Source organism: Chinchilla lanigera, unplaced genomic scaffold (assembly GCF_000276665.1).
Source record: "Chinchilla lanigera isolate Chin_1 unplaced genomic scaffold, ChiLan1.0 scaffold00018, whole genome shotgun sequence".
In the NCBI taxonomy this organism is placed as follows: domain Eukaryota; kingdom Metazoa; phylum Chordata; class Mammalia; order Rodentia; family Chinchillidae; genus Chinchilla; species Chinchilla lanigera.
Window position 1 is genome coordinate 11,785,898 of NW_004955419.1, and position 13,316 is coordinate 11,799,213.

The window sequence follows — 13,316 nt, forward strand, 5'->3', positions numbered from 1 at the left end:
AGTACAAGTCTGCAACTTAGAAGGCATTCACTATATACTTATTTGTTTAATAATGAAAATTAACATATTGTGACTCTTACTTTATTTTAGCATACAGCTAAAATAACCAAATCAATGAAATGGATACAATAGTTATTTATTAAAAATCCCTGAATGAATGGAAGCGCCATGAGCATTATGGAGTATCTTCTAGGGTCCACTGTCTACTCTGCATATGTCTTCTCAACCTGCAGAAGCAGGCACACATCACATATATAAAAGTGTTCAATGATGAATGTTTATTTTAGAGAAAAGTAGACAACACAGGTAAGGAAATCCTGTAGTATGAAATCTGTGTTCTCTTCCCAAAATTAAAGTTTTGAAACAATTCCTCATGTGATAGTATTAAGAAATAGGCTCTTTAGGAAGTTCTTAGGTCATGAAGGCTTCTCTCTAATGAGTAATCCTAGCACACTTACATGAAAGCTCAGAGAGAGCTTGTTTATCCTTTCAACATGTGAGAACACATGGAAGGTGGCGTCTCCAAAGAATACACATTTGTCAGACTACAAGCCTGCTGCTAACTTGATTTCAGACCTTTCAGCCAATAGAAATGAGAGCAATAAGTTTATACTGTTTATAAACTAACCAGTCCAAAGTATTCTGTTATAGGAGCCCAAATACACTAATACAGAAAATTTGAATACCTTTTAAGTTACTCATTATATTACAAATCAAAGACCACAGATTTTCATGGTTTTGGAAATAATTCCAGAATTTTAAAATATTTGTACATTTCTTACTTTTAAGAAGGTGATTACGTCAGTGTTGTATTTTAAATCAGTTACCACTACCTCTTTGTTACTTGTCTTTCAAGTTTGGTGAGTATTTTTCACAGCAGTTAAAAAAGTTAATATAATCAAATCTATCACTCTTTCTCTTTTGTAGTTTCCTTATTGGTGCTTTATAGACAATTTCTTGGAATGCCAAGACTGAAAAATATTAACCTCTATATTCTTGTGGTTGTTTGTGCTAACGTTTTTGTCTTTTCTTCCTACATGCCTTCCTTTCTAGCTTCCTTCCTTCCTTCCTCTTTCTTTCCTTCACTCCTTCCTTTTTTAGTTCAGTATTAAATCTAAAGCTAATTTCACTTCATAAAATAATGCAAAGATGTATTTTTATTTTATTTTTAATAGTTCATTAAATTGAGTTTCCTCAAATAGGAACCATTCACAAATAACTTGTGATAACTTAAGTATTTTGGCAACTTGAAGTTTCTAAGTTAACAAGCTAGGGATGACATTTGGCATTTGCATGTCCATTTAAACTTTAAGACAATTTTTTTATTAACATTGCCATGGTGACTATGATAGCTGTTCGTATAGTGCAAGTAAAGTTAATAATGTTTAATAAACACCCATATTTTCTTATTCTACTGTTTTTATTTCAAATAAGACAAATAAACATGAGAGAATATAAAAATTTATGAGAATATGGAGCAAAAACAATGGCACTGATATGAATCCTTAAATAAATATTTTTAAAACATCAATCTACAGGCTTCAGTGTAGTTTAGTGTGGTACAGTGCTTATCCAGCATGGGCGGGCTGGGTTTGATCTCAGCATCCAAAATAGGATAACAACAACAAGAAGCCAATATACTATCATTTGAATTTTAAAAGAGGGAAGCTTATTATTATACAGTTGTACCTCAGTTCACTAATTTAATTCTTTCCAGGATTAAGGTGGCAAACCGAATTGGACAAGAACCAAATTAAATTCAACGGTTAGGTTCAGTGTTGGCCTTATGGGGAAATTTGATTTGGTTTTTGTCAAATTCAATTTGAGACCAGAATCATGTAAAGAATTAAATTCATGAACCAAGGTATCACTGTATTGTTCACAGGTGTTAAAATTATGTGAAAGGTACTCAAAACTAAACATATATATTGCTCAAAACCATTTGTTTGGAACTCGAAGAGCAAATAAGCAAATAAACGAGAAACAAGACAAATAAACAATTTATTACTTTTTTATTATCAAAGGACAATACTCACCAAAAAAATTATTCTTTAATGCCTATACCTGGCATTCTTGACTTTCCAAAATGTAACTGCTTATTGCTCCCTAAACACAGTGCAGGATTTACTTTCCGGTTTGTTTTTGGAATAACATTTCCATTCCTCTGGTTCTCTTCCATTGTAGTAAGGGTTTGCAAGGGAATACATTTAGTACAGGACACATGATTTATAGGATTATTTTATAATATTCACCTCAAAAAGTCAAATGCAGGGCCAGGGATATAGTTCAGTGGCATAAGCAGCTGTCTGGCAAGCCTGAGGCCATGAGTTCTATTCACACTACCAAAAACAAAAACAAAAAATCAAACGCAGAACAGTGAAAGAGATCTGACCACACTCTAGAGAACTACGTCCTGCACAAGTCCAGTGGAAGACCTAGAGCCTATGGCAAGTTCCCCCAGATGTCCTGCTGGAGGCCTAAAGCCCATGACAAAGTCTCATCCGAGTATGTATCAAAGTTCTGCACTGGGAAGGCCCAAAAGTCAGTAGCAGAAGCGAGAAAGTCTGCACCAGCAGGATGAATGATCTGTGCCAGCAGACTGAAGGATCTTCACTGGAGCCAGGAAGCGATGCTCAAAGAAAGGACCAGAGATCCTTTGAAGAGAACCACAGCCATCCTCAGTGCCAGACCTGAGCTCTGCCAACAATGAGAACAGCTGAGTTCTTATCAGGAAAACCAGTGTAACAATCAACAGCATACAGTCTTCCTCTTCAGTTCTGCTTTTGTGCTATTGTCAATAATCCTCAGGTGGGCCTTCCACACTCAACACCATGCTGATTCAGTTCAGCTGGGTGTTACAAATTGACCATTAGTTAAACCACCACATCTTCTTTGGTGATAGCTGAATTTATGCCTCTCCTCCAGGGGGCTCCTTGGTCCCTCTTCCCTTGGTCCTTTTCTTCTTAGAATTTTCCTCTTTCTCCTGCTGAAATAGTTCTGAAAGAGCTCAGAAAATGTTGCTTGTACCTACACGTGCTGCTTACCTACACATGTCATTTCTCTCCACAATGACAGTTACAGCTCCTCACTGGTCTCCTGGCTTTGCATTTGGGATCCATTCTCTTACAGTCCAGAAGACCTTCATGTGATGAATATAAGGGAATACTACTTCAGCTTCCAGCTGCTCTTTGCCTCTGTCTGGCCTAGGATTAGATAGTTTCCTACAGTGGCCTCCATAGCTTCTTATGATTCAGTCTCAGCTTATTCTTTCAGTCTCATCATACTATTTCAGGCCCAAGAAATTCCGTTTGTCCGATTGTCCCTCATCTTCTCTCACATTTAGGTCTTTTAAACATATTTCTTTCTTTCTCTGCTCAGCTAACACCTCCTTCATGTTTCAAGCTAAATGTCACTTCTTTGCTAAACCTTTTCTGCAGCATCCTGCAATAGCTAGGTGATGTTATTGTGTCCTCCCATGGAACTGTGATAGTCCCCTTTATTAAAGAATAAGGCATTGCTAGTTATGTTTTCAAAGGTCTATCTACACAGAGAGCAGAAGTTAACAAATATGATGTTGACATATATTTCCTAGTATCTAAAATTATTATTATAGTGAAGGTAATTTAATAAGTATTTGTAACAATATAATAAAGCAAAGCTTCATGGGCCTCATAACAACCTCTTTTCTTAAAAATATGGACCAGGACAAATTAAAGATCTCATAGTTGGAAAACATCTTTTCTGAGCTGTAGCTTCCACATGAATTGGTTATGCCCAGCAGTCAATCAGTGAGCTCTAGTTTTTGATCTAAAAATAAACAGAGGATTACACCATCAGAAATGATCTCACCTCACCTCTGGGAAGTAAAGTCTCCATTGGAAGCATTTTTGTTGTTCAGCTGCAGACTGGAGGTCCCCTCCAGCAATTTCCAATTAGCTAAAGGGGTTTGAATATGATTTTGGCAATTTGAACCAGCTATGGGCATGTGTTTGTTTCATTTCTTACTGTGCACATCTTGCCATTACTGAAGTTGTGAGGTGGATGGCAGCCAAGCAAGTCGCTGAACAAGCATGTCCAAGGATATTGGAGGTGTCCTTGGCTAGGGTCTCAAGATGCTACCTACTAAGGACAGATGTCCTAGAAGTGATGTCACTTTCCCTACTCATGTCATAGCTACAGAATAGGCTTTGTTCAAGAAAGATTTCTCTGGCATGATTTGCTGCGATACTTTGGACAAGGTGTTCCTATTCTCTGGATCTCTGGGTTTTTCCTGTCTCTTCCATAGCTGTGTTGGAAAGATAATCTCTTGGCCCTCTTTCAGCAACTTCTATATCTGACAATGGCAACATTTATTTCATGATGTTTAAGGGACTGATGAATTCCTTTCAAAGTATGGCTAACAACTCAAATCTCCTGCTTAGTTCTTTATCTCCACTTCCTCAAATAGGTCTGCATTCATCATAGTTCAATAGTTTTGCCAATCTGTAGTGAAATTTAGAAGGGAAGCTGTGTTGCCTTCTGCTGGTTGACTATGGCCAGGTTTAAGCAGCATGGAGCTGGGAAATGGAATCCAGTAGTGTATAACTGGATTCCAGATCCTAACTTACAGTAAGGTTTTGGTGTCTTAGCCCTTTGGAAAGTGAATTATCCAGAAAGTCATGATGCCACTGAATTCTATTTACTTTATTTTTTTACTTGTTTTTCTATTGGTTATATAGATTAATGGGTTTCATTTTGCCAGATTACTACATGTACATAACATATTTTGATCTCTTAAAATAAGTTTTCCTGATCTTTAGTACTGAAGAGCTTATGACCTCAGGAGAGTCATATCTAATATCTGCTGCTATAAAAGGTGGCTTTTGAGTCAAGTAGCCTCTGAAATTTCCTTTCAATGATGACTAATATTCTTGGAAGCTGTATAGGTTACAAAATAAAGTTACATTAGCTTTTTATATAAGAATCCATTAAAATATCATTCCCAACCCTCTCTTACTGCTGTCCCTCAACTATCACTTTTGGTCTCTTTATTTAAGAGAATAGAAAAGAAGGAATCAACGACATAAGAGGAAGCATTGACTGAATGCTTTCTGTGAATCAGGCCTACAGTACTGTCCTTTCAACACTGTGTCATCACAGTAGCAATGCGATGTAGAAGTTTTATTGATGAGGAAAAGTGCAATTCAAATTACATTTTGAAAGGTTATGTTGAATGAGCTTATCATTGGAAAATGAATATTCAGATGCTTTGGATGAAAGTAGCATTTTAGTTTGTATTCATTTTACTTTTTTTCTTTTTGTGTGTTCCATTTTAAAATGAAAATCTTTAATAGTTTTTGCTTATAATTAATTTGGTAGCTGGTCAGGATGTCCTTCTATCATGTTGTTCCTGCCTTGCAGCTAATGAACTATGGAATAAATGCTTTGAAACAAGAGCCAAAATAAAATTTCTCCTCCTTTAACTTGTACATGTAGAGTATTTTTCTGCCAGCAAGAGGAAAATGACTGAGGTAAATTTTGATACCACAAAAGTAAGGTTCATGTGGTTCAGAAAGCTTTGGAATCTGTTTGAAGGGTTTGGAAGAGTTTAGAAATCATGGATAGAGAAGCATTAATATGCTTAGAGAAAGACTGACCAGAGATTTGTGTCTAAGCTCAGATGGCCAGAATGCTCATAAGAATGTGGACAATAAAGGCCAGGCTCAGGAAGTTTCATTTGGAAATGAGGACTTGTTCAGCAACAAGACTAGAGATCATGCATATTATATTCAGCCAAAGAATCTGTCAACATTTTTTCTATGCCCTAAGATGTTGTCTGAGGTTGAATTTAAAGGTGTTGGACTGATTAATCTTTCAGGGAAAATTTCAGTGAAGCCCAAAATACACGATATGGCATGAGTATTGTTGTCTGTTTTTAGATCATCTATGGTAAAGATCAGGAGCAATAAAAAAGAACACAGTGATTTGGAAGTATGACCAAAAGTTAAGCAACAGCAAAGTTGGGTCCATGGAGAAATTAGTTGCTGAAAAGATTCAAGTTAAAAATAATCCAAGTATTTTGCATCAGGTAAAAAATGTGACTTGAAGACATTTCAGGAATCAGCAAGACTTAACCAATCATAGGTCCAGAAGTGAAAGAGTATATTATTATTCAAGAAGTTCTTCAGTTCCCTGCTCCAGAACAGTTGCTGAGGAACTGGTTTCCTAAGGTTCTGTTCACTATTTGTAAAACAAATATCTGGGCTTCGAGAGGCCTCTGCAGTCACCACGCAAGGGGCCCAAGCTACTACTTAAGCTAGTGACAACGTGGTGTCCTCACTGTTGTGCTGATTGCTCAGGTTTGTAAAATGCAAGGGTTATAGAGATTGGAACCTGGGGTATAAGCATTAAGACACTGACAGGGTAGTGTGAGAATCTAGGAAAGTGAGGTTAAGGATGTAGCGGAGGCTTCAAAATGTTCAACATGCCATGAAAAACAGATTTGCTGCTGAGGAAGCCCACAGCATTGAATGGAGCCAGCCCAAGAGAAAGGCCATGTGAGATACCTTCAGTAATGGCATACGCATTTGCTGCTTAAGCCCTTTGGAGTATATGTCTCACTAGAACTTCAACCAGGTGCTAAAGTTGGAAACACAGGATTTAGTATTTGTATAGTTGGATTTTGGTCTTGTGTCACTCCAATTCTTTTATACTTCTGTTTTTCCTTTTTGGAATGGGAATGTTTATCCTGTGCTATCATATGTTGGAAGTATTTAACTTGCTTTTTGAGTTTTACAAGGTGTTCACAGCTGAGAGTTTCCTGTAAGCCTCAGAAGAGACTTTGGACTTGGATTTTTTTTTTTTTTTTTAACACTATTGGAACTGTTGAGACTTTGGTGACTTTTACAGATAGACTAAACATATTTTGTATAATGGATTTAAAATGTTCAGAAAAGTTTAATATGTTTGAAAGGTGACTGAATCATGGGGATGCTGTACCCACCAGTGGACTCATCTACTGACAACTCCAGTAGCTGAGTGTGCTGTTAGGAGTTGGGACCTGGTTGAAGTTGGGTCACTCACGGTCTGGTCTAGAATGATGTGTTCTTGTTCTTGGCTTGTACCTTCACTGTCTGCTTTCTGACTGCCATGGGCTGAGAAGCTTTCTTTAGCCACATTCTTCTGCCTTGTTATTTCTGCCTTGGAGTCAGCTGACCATATCTTGAACTCTCTAAACACTAAGCCAATATAATCCTCTCCTCTAAATTGGAGCTGTCAAGATTTTGTCCCACCAATGAGAAAACTGAGTAATACAATTTATTTTCATCTTCTCGCTGGGGGTATGAAAAATTGCTCCATACTTAGAGTTTCATTTTGTATTGACACATATAATAGAAAATGCTTGGCAGGTAATGGTCTCCTAGCAAAAGATTGTTCAGTTTTTTATGATGGTAATAGTATACAGTGTTAGTAGTTTAAAAATAACTGCACTTTTTATGTTAAATTAAATACTAACTAGTGGTCCTTCATTTTATGCTCAATTCCTTGTTTGTTTGTTTATTTAAAGAAAAGAGCAGAAACATTTATTAGATAACAGGAATGGGGAATAGGCATGGGGAATGAGGATGAGGAATAGCTCCTGAGAGACAAGAGGGGTCTCTAATGGGTTTCCTATGCTCAATTCTTATCCATCTACTCACTCATTCATATGAGAACCAAACATATAAGTACTTAAACTTGTCAAGTACTTTGCTGGAGGGATGAAGCTCATAAGGTCCCTATTTAAAGAATGTCATATTTTAGTGATTTTACATCAATATTAGTCATTTTAAGCTTATAAATATGTTTTATTTTGGTTTAACATTCTTAAATATTTTCTTTGCTTTTTGTTGATATCCCAGCTCTTCCTTTGTTAAAGGACTTATCACTCACTTTTAAAAGATTATTTCATTCATTCATTTTAATGTATTTGTAAAAATGATCGTATGACTCTTTATTGCATGAACTGCTTAGTCCTGAATGCATATGAGTTTGTGCTTTTGTACAAAATATTTCCAGTTTCACGTGAAACAAGAAATACACTTGAAACATTTTTGACAAGTCAATGGCTTGTTTTTATTGACTTTATCTAGCTGGTTTATCAAACTATCTTTTTCATTAATATATATTTGCAATTCAGGTAGTTTACAGTCATCTTAGCAGTGCTTAATGTATATATTAACAGCTTTTGCTTTTATTTTTCCTTCGTCTTCCCTCCCCCTTGCCCACCTGTTCTCCTATCCCCTTTTCCATACTTGTTGATATTATTTGTCTTCACTCATGTTAAGGCATATAGTGTTTATATTAACTGGGGTTATTAGGCTCATGTACATGGCATACCTTTCTTCTTCTTCTTCCTTTATTTAGTACCAGGAATTGAACTCAGGACCTTGTACTGACCAGGCAGGCACTGTGCCTCTGTGCTACCCCTTGGCTCTCTTTCTTCTTATTATTTCCACTTCCCTTCTTTCTCACTTTTTATCCTAGTTCCCTTGCACCACCTCCCTATAGCAAGAGATCCACCCTCTTGTCTCTTTCTATCCATCCTATATCATTTTGTTTTTTGTACTTTGTCTTACTTAGATGAGAGATACCATATGGTATTTAAGCTTGTGTTTCTGATTTACTACACTCAATATTATACTTTTCAGGTGCATCCATTTTACTACAAATGTCTCACATTTGTCTTTCTTTATAGCTAAGTAGTATTCCATTATATATAGATACCACATTTTGCTTACCCAATCATCTGTTGGAGGCTGATTCCATGATTTAACTATTACAAATCATGTTACTATAAATATTGGTATGTAAGTACTGCTACAGTATGATGATTTAAACTCTTTGAGGAAGATACCTAGCAAGAAGATGACCAGGTCATATGGAATTTGTAATTTTAGTTCTTTGAAAAGTTGCCATACTGATTTCCATAACAGTTGTATTAGTTTACATTCCCACAATGAAGGTGAGTTTCTATTTCTCCACAGCCACACCAGCATTTTTATTATTTTATTTCCTAATGATAGCCATTCTTCCTGGGGTAGGATGGAATTTTAATGTTGCTTTAATTTGCATTCTTTAATGGCCAAAGATATAGAACATTTTTTTCATATATCTGTTGGCTGTCTATATTTCTTTCTCTGTGAAGTGTCTGCTTATTTCTCTTTCCCATTGTGTGACTTAATGTCCCATGTGGGTCATTAATTTTAGGAGGTTTGATTTCTTTCAGTTCCTCGTATGTTCTAGAAATTTGTCCTCTGTCTGAAGAGTAACTGGCAAATTTTTTTTCCACTGTGTAGGTTGTCTCTTCATTCTACTGACGGATTCTGCTGCTATAAGAAACATTTAGTCTGATACAATCCCATATGTTCGATTCTTGCTGCTATGTCTTGTGCCACTGTGGTTCTGTTTAGAAAATCCCTTCCTATACCTATGTCTTCAAGTGTTTTATTTACTTTACTTTCCAGCAGGTTTACTGTTTCTGTTTTAATGTTTAGATCTTTGATCCATTTTGATTTTATGTTAGTATATGGTGAGAGATAAGGGTCCAATTTCATTCCTCTGCAAATAGATCTCAAACCAAGCATTATTTACAACTTAGGTTGGATAATTCCTTGTTGTTGAGGGAGAGGTGTTGAACAGCATCCTTTGTCAGTAGCACCCATCTCTAATTCGTGACCAACAATAATTATCTCCAAACATTCCAACTTTTTCTCAGTAGGGAGACAAAGTTCTTACTGGTCTACCTCAATATACATATCTCCATCTTGTTTCTCTAGCCAAAATAAGCTCTTGAAAATTGGGAGACATACCTTATAGTTCTTTCTAGGTCTTCAGTGCCCAGACAGTGTTATATTCAGAGCATTACTTTATCCTCATTATTTTCCCTTAGCCTTCTATGCTTTTTGAAAAATGATTGTCAGTTCTTTAGAAACTAAAATGTTAAATTATAAGCTCTTCTATGCAACTTGGCTTTTTGTTTATTTATTTTGCCTTGAACAAAGTAAGGCAATGTTTGTAGGTCAAATAATTCAGTTACAGTGAGCAGACTTATGCATTAGAGCAAATAAAGAGAACTTTCTAAGGCTGTGGCCCTTGTTAGACTTCTGAATTGAAAGAATTATGTAAACATGGTGAGACCTTCCTAATTTTGAATAATGTACATCTGTTTTTATGGACCCATAATGCTTTGAATTACACAAACTTTAGAAGTAAATGTAGATTATCTTCTAAAGAAATTGTATTAGGGGCTGGGGATTTAGCTCAGCGGCAAAAGCGCCTGCCTGGCAAGTGCAAGGTTGTGAGTTCAGTGCCCAGTACCGGAGAAAAACAAACCAAAAAGAAAGTGTATTAATTCAAACTGTAACTGCTATGTAGACTTCCAGGAAACTATATTAGTAAATAATAAGGAGTGATCTCTAGCAAGTTTATCAGTACTTGGTGTGCAAAGTGCTTGAGAATACCTTGGTCTCTTGTGCTGTTTAAACATTCTTTTCAACGATATCAAAATTATTTATTTGCTGAGCAAATCCTTTCTGTCAGAAAGTGCAGTGGTAAACTTCACTCACATGTCTTCACTGAATACTTTATATTCCACTTTTTTAGACTTATGAAATTAAGAGCACATAATCGTGAAGTTTTCTTTAATATCCTTGAGAAGAGAAAAAGAACAATGTAAGTGAAGGTTATCGTTTAATTTTTTAAAATGTTTGATTTCTCACCAATCTTTGACATTTCATCTAGAATTTTACAAAGGCTGGGCAGGAGTGGGTGAGGTCAGGGCTACAAGAGAGAGGGTAGTTGTACAAATTCAACTTTTCTTTACTAGTCATCTAGCAAGATCCCCAGTAGACAAATATCTGTTTGTTGCCATTTACACCCCATGTTCTATTATTTCTGCATATTAACACACCATCAAAGTTCAGGTTTTACTGTCAAGAAACATAAATGAGCTCCATCTTTTAACTTCATTAAAGGAGGCACAAAGCTCCCCTACAGACCATCACAATTCCCTTTTTCTTCTGTGAGACCTTCTTCTTCATGAATGGCTCTCCAAGGATCACGTCTTGGTCATGTAACAAGCAAGGATGCTCCTTGAATTGTTGATTTATTCCCAGGCTGAGGGAAACTCTTTCACCAGGTCAGAAGAAGATACCATGTGGTGAGCTGTAAAACTGGACTTGGGCAGAATTGGTTTTACATTCAAGTCCTGGTATTTTGTAGATAATGACTTAGACAAAGTGCTTAACTCCAGCACTTTTGGAAGGAGACTAGAAACCTCTTATATTAGTCCCTAATACCTAGCAGGGACTCAATAAATGGTAGGCAACCATCATTGTTGTCATCATCATTGTCATCGTCACGATGTGAGGTGCCATCCATGCTGTCATCAATCTCCTCAGGATTGAATTCATGTCTTTGATTTCCCAGGCTCAGAGAAAAAGGAGGCTAATTATTTTTTACTTATTCAGCCCACATTTACTGATCATGTACTATTTCCTACTCTTGGAGAATAAGCAATGTACTCCTTCCCACTGGCATATTATAACCTATTGTGCAATTAGTCATAGAAACTAACATATAGTTATAAATGGAAAATTGTCTACCAGGTGGGAGGAGAATGCCAGGTTGTTATGAGAAAGAACATCCCATAGGTAGATGAATGGGCTGAGAGAGTGGGTTAAGAGAAGACTTCATTGAGATAGAGCTAAAACATGAATGAGAATTAACCATGCTTGCATGAGGAGATGAGCTTCCATGTGGAAAAGCTGGCATATGTAAAAGCAAGGCCATGGCATATTTGAGAAAATTAAAAGATATTGTGACTGAAGAAAGGGAACAGGGAAGCCACATGTATAAACGGAAATACGGGAGAGGTATGTGAATATTAGAACACATGAGATCCTCTTTATAGAAGGATCTTGGCCTTTATTCAAGAAGCAATGGAAAACTAAATTATTCCGCAGAAAAGTAACGAAAACCAATCAATATTTTTATACCATACTAGCAATGGAAAATGTGTTGTAAAGGAGCAAGTATGATGGTAGATACTATAGGAAATAAGAAACAAAACAAAGGACAGTGGCTTGGATAAAGATAGTAACAAAGGGAATGGATACTTCTTGGATATTGTTAATGTATCTTTTTGTACCACTCAGCTAAGATCACTGGATCATAAATATACCTACCAACTATATGGCCATGTGCCTTTGGGGAGGGGAAAGTCTGTAGCATATTGCAGTGCACATGAAAGATTAATGGTCAAAATTAATTAAATCATTCCACTCATTCTGTCCCCTTCATTTTTTCAAATCTACACATACATTCATTCTTCTTTTTGTGTACGTGTGTGTGTACTAGAGATTGAACTGAAGCTCTTTGCTGCAAGCTACATCTCTGGCATTTAAAGTTTTTTAAACCGAGTATGTCTAAATCACTAATTTTCCCAGGCTAGGCTCGAACTTGCAATCCTCCTCCTTCAGCCTTTCAGAGACTGGGATTACACGCATGGCCCACCACACCCAGGTCACTTGTTCTCTTACTTGTCATGCATTTATAATTATGAGTCTGTGAGAAACACTAGTAGGGATGCACGATGCATGGGTGATTGACTTCTTGAGAACACAAATCAAATATTCTATTGCTTTTCTTTCAAACAAAAGGCGACACGGACAAGTAGCCGAGACAGGTCCATTTGCCACTCTGCCTATTCTCACAGGATGTGAACATCTTGGCTCTTAGAGCCAGAGACAACTGTGTTTTTTATGCTATTCTCTGGATAATCTAATTACCCAAAGATATACAAACATATGTCATCCGGGTTTGAAAAACATCTTCCCTTCCAGTTCTGCTGCCACCAACTTCGTTGACTTCTATTGAAATCCTGTTCCATCTCTGTCAGTCACGTTGCTACAAATGTATTTTCTAGGCTGCTGATGACATCATCTGGAGAGGAACCAGGGCTGTGGTCATCCAGCTCCTCTTTCCGCATTACGTAGGCAGCTTCTTCTCTCCCCTTTCAGGTCATTAATTTTTTAAAAGAGGGCTTGCTTTAAATATCCAGAGTGGTGCTTTCAGCTGTGACACAAAGAAGGTTTCCCCTTTCAGAGCCCGCCACACATGTCTGCTTCTGATGGAAGGTTGCTTGCCCAAGTGGGCATTTGAGATCCCTCAAAGCGTCTCCTGAAAAGTCCTTGGGCAAAGTCATGCTAAAGGCACTTGTTAATTTTGTTTCCAAACTGGAGATAGAGCAGGGGTCTTGCCTAGGTTTGTAAATAGTGGAGATTTGAATAGCTTTT

The 13,316-nt window shown here is 36.9% G+C and overlaps 1 pseudogene; it reads right to left on the reverse strand.

Moving 5' to 3' along the window:
* LOC102005595 overlaps window positions 1-13,009 on the reverse strand; it is a 123,790-nt pseudogene extending 110,781 nt beyond the window's left edge.
* Window positions 13,010-13,316: the final 307 nt, after the last annotated feature.